Source organism: Podarcis muralis, chromosome 10 (assembly GCF_964188315.1).
Source record: "Podarcis muralis chromosome 10, rPodMur119.hap1.1, whole genome shotgun sequence".
NCBI classification, from domain to species: Eukaryota; Metazoa; Chordata; class Lepidosauria; order Squamata; family Lacertidae; genus Podarcis; species Podarcis muralis.
This window is the reverse complement of record NC_135664.1, coordinates 56684551-56688794: the sequence shown is the minus strand read 5'-3', so window position 1 is coordinate 56688794 and position 4244 is coordinate 56684551. Positions and strand designations below refer to the sequence as shown.

At 41.9% G+C, this 4244-nt stretch overlaps 1 pseudogene; it reads left to right on the top strand.

Annotated features, from left to right (window-relative positions):
* Window positions 1–669: 669 nt before the first annotated feature.
* Window positions 670–1660, top strand: LOC114605889 (twisted gastrulation protein homolog 1 pseudogene; annotated as a pseudogene).
* The last annotated feature ends 2584 nt before the right edge of the window (window positions 1661–4244 follow it).

The window sequence follows — 4244 nt, the reverse complement described above, 5'->3', positions numbered from 1 at the left end:
TGGCAGCACTGTGGGTGCTGTCTATCTCATTTGACTCTGTCCTATAAATGTGTCCTCAATAGCAAATGGGAGCAAGCATCCCCCCCCTTTTGACATATTACTAGGCACATTCCACAGCAGAGAGCTCCTATGTAATTACTTTTACAGCAGGGGTCCCAATTTGGATGTATGTTGCTTCATAACAGTTAATTCAGTTTTAAGATGAAGTTCAGTTCCTAGATCATCACTAGCTGTGGAGATTTCTAGAGTCTTGTTCTTAAGCGGCACACACTATTTTCATGGTTATTAGTGCAGAAAATTCAGTAGCCAAGTGGGTAATGTTCAGATGAAGTGGATCTTATTCCGCACATGCTTACTAGGTAATCAAGATGTTGTGCCTCGTAGCCTACTTTCAAAGCTTAAGTTTTCTTTCTCAGAATTAGAGAACAGCAGACTGACATAAGCACCAGAGATTGATTGCCAGGGGTCAGAATCCAGATTTTAAGGATAAGAGTTCACTTTTTCATTAAAATGCATGCACTAAAACTCTAATGAAACAGCTAAAGGCTGACAGCCTATTAAATAAGTCTTGGTTGTTCCATCATATGAGTTGTGATTAAAATCCACATAAATGGCCCGCCCCTCGGGGCCCGATCCTGAGGAGAATTCTCCTCAGGGGCCTCGCGGCGGGGCGTGTGCCTGGGAATGGCGGGGAGGAGGAAGAAGACGAGGCGGAGGCGGCCATTCCTTCTTCCCGCCTCCTTCTCCTCCTCCTCCCTCTCACAGCCGGGTCTGGAGTGCCAGGCAGGCAGCGAGGCAGGCAGGCAGGCAAGGGGCCCTTGAAGGCGCCTCACGCTGCCAGCCGCCTGGCCCTGCGCGACCCAGAGGAGGCGAGGGCGACGACGACGACGGCTGCGGGTGCTGTCTGAAAGTTCCAGAAATCTCCCACTTTCAAGAAAGATGAGGTTGTGGTACTGCACAGCGGCGGCACTTATTAGTCTGCTGTTCTTCTGGGTCCCATCCTCAATGTGCTGCAACAAGGCTCTCTGTGCAAGCGATGTCAGCAAGTGCTTAATACAGGAGCTGTGTCAATGCCGGCCTGTTGAAGGGAACTGTTCCTGCTGCAAGGAGTGCATGTTGTGTCTGGGCACACTGTGGGACGAGTGCTGTGACTGCGTTGGTATGTGCAACCCTCGCAATTATAGCGACACGCCTCCCACGTCCAAGAGCACTGTCGAGGAACTGCACCGGCCGATCCCCTCGCTTTTCCGAGCGCTTACAGAAGGGGACACCCAGCTGCACTGGAATATTGTCTCGTTCCCCGTCGTGGAAGAGCTGTCCCACCACGAGAACTTGGTCTCCATTTTAGAGTCGGTGAACCACCCCCAGCACCAGAACGTCTCAGTTTCAAGCAACAACGTCCACACGCCGTTCTCCAGCGACAAAGAAGCCACGTGCACGGTGGTTTACTTCAACGACTGCATGTTGGTGCATCAGTGCAAGAGCTCCTGCAAATCTATGGGAGCGTCAAAATACCGATGGTTTCACAACGCCTGCTGTGAATGTATTGGACCAGAGTGTATAGACTATGGCAGTAAAACTGTAAGATGCACAAATTGTATGTTCTGAAGCCAGAAGCTGAATCTTCTTTTTTTTTTCATAGACACCAAAGTTATTTTTTTATTGAGCTTGGGAGGATTGCTTGAGAATGGAATAGTTGAAACACAGAGATGTACAAAATCTTAAAACCTGTAATTCCAACCCCACTCCCTTTAAATAAGGTAATAATACAGTGTTAACTAGCAAATGTGTGTTTTCTTAAAATATTAACCAGGCTTATTAGAGTTTTCTTTGATTTGGATATGCCAACTTATGTACAGGATCGTCTCGTTGAGGAAATTGCAACTAGATCCAAAAATCCATAAACTCTGGAATTTCCCCAAACTTTCAGATTTGGACTGGCGTGTAGCTTGATGCAGCGCGACACACAGATTTCTATCATGATAGGTATTTTTGAAAGTAGGATGGCAATTACACAAAAGTCTCCATCCATCACCATTTGCTTAAAAGAAGGAAAGAATCAATATTTTTTAGATCAAAATATGTGTCCTCTTCTTTGTTTCTTGCCCTAGTTCAAAAAAAGAGAACATCTATCAATTGAAAATTAAAATATAAATCATAGTGAACTCAGAAATAACTGATATGTAAGCGGCAAGGAAGAGATTTGGACGAAATGCAGTTGCGTCAGGATCTTTTGCTATTTTTCTTTATTATGTACAAATCTTACTGAGGCGCAATAAAGTATATTTTTAAAAGCCAAAAACAAAAAACAAAAAACAAATTTGCATATGAATACAGTTCTAAAAGCAAAAAGACAATGCATGTTACCATTTATTTGAATGCCACCTTTCCGTAGTAAATTCTGTTCATGGAAGCTCACAACATGAAAAAACAGACATAGTCAACTAAGTTGCCAAATATAACCAAAAATACTGTTTTATTAATTTAAATTAATGAAAACATCTCACCGAGAAACTAACAAAATCACACAGTCCTCTTACAAATCATGTAGTTATTTACATTATTACATTCTAATTGATTTGCCAAGATAATCATGTCTAATGAAGTGTGCTATTGTTCTCTCCACTTATTTCCAACTCTTCACTATGTACCCCCCCCCCCCAAAAAAAAATGATGCTGAGACAACACTAAGCTATTGGAAGCAACTTGACAAAATGAAAGTGTTCTTTTTCTTTCTTTTTCTTTAAGCACAGACAAAACAAGGCCACTTTTAAAAAGGTGAAAATAGTAAGGTGAATATATATATCTTCAGAGGTACTGTGAAACCTGCCCCGAGGCTGCATTTTAAAATAAAGGAGAACTTGAATTCTTGCACGTTTTTTACCCATTCATATCCAAAATGTAACACTGTCTTCAAGTTTTACAACGAGTTGAGGCTGAGATTCAACTGAAAGGTGAAACAGCACAGGCTGAGTGGCAATATTCAACCTGGATAGCTCAGTTGGTTAAAGCATAGTGCTGATAATGCCCGGGTTGCGGGTTCAATCCCTGTATGGGACAGCTGCATATTCCTGCATTGCAGGGGGTTGGACTAGATGATCCTCAGGGTCCCTTCCAACTCTACAATTCTATGTTTCTATTCTGAAGGAGAAAACTGGCTTAAGGCAGACATTTCAGAGGCAGAGGATGGTTGAAATATTTACTAGCCTCCCTGCAGAAGCCAGCCTGGGAAAGGAAGTTGCATCTGAAAGAAAGGGACAAAGAGACTTTGCACAATACACTCATAAAGTCCTCCTTCTGTTGATGTTGGTGGGATTCGGGGAGTGGCTGCTATTGCCCTTTCAGTCCCACTGATAACCAGGAAGCACCCAGAGAAGTATGATAGCCCCTGTGAAGGACAGCCTTGCATGGTTTCTTGCAACTGCCAGAGTATATTAAAAAAATGGAAGAACTTGCAAGGCTTATAAAACTATGGTATAAATATGTATGGGACATAGCAGTTGCTGGGAACATAACAGAGTCTCAGTCATGGAAGGAAAAGAACCTGTGGAACATTCCTATGCAATCTGGTGGGACTTCATAACTATCAACTGGTGAGCTTGACATTGAATAAATTTTTTTATTAAGCGTATAAGGTGATTATGTATATACCACGCACAGTGATAATCCTTTTGCAAAAGGCTTTGCACTGAAACATTGCTGCTATCTTTTATGATAAAGTTAAAAGACCATATTAATAGGCTGTGTTCCAGAGACATTAGAGGTTTGGTGGTATGTGAGGATGAATTTCAATCAAGCTTTTCATCAAAGTGATTGATACGCCCACATTTTCTTCTTCCCAATCTTGCAGTGACCCTGCATGGACTTGTTTGTAATGAAGCTGTACTTAGCCAACCTTGGGATATAATTAAAAGAAGAAAAAGAAATATTGGATAATTACTCTAGGCAACCACTAAGCCAGCACTGTCAGCTGTGGAAATGCTCTCTGGAGTATTAAAATACTGCAGTGGCTCAGATAAAATGCTCTCACCTTGAAAATCTGGCAAGTTTACATATAGTAATGCACTATATGTAGAACAACTGAGCATTGGGCTAAATCTGTTTTACCTCTGTGGGCCGAGTGGATTGCTTTGAAAAACAAATTTTATATTTGTGGATTGCTATTACTTTAAATCTGAAAATTGATTACATTTATGTATGAGTTTACATGTATAACATCTGAGCATGGATTAAGTTTGCTTTAC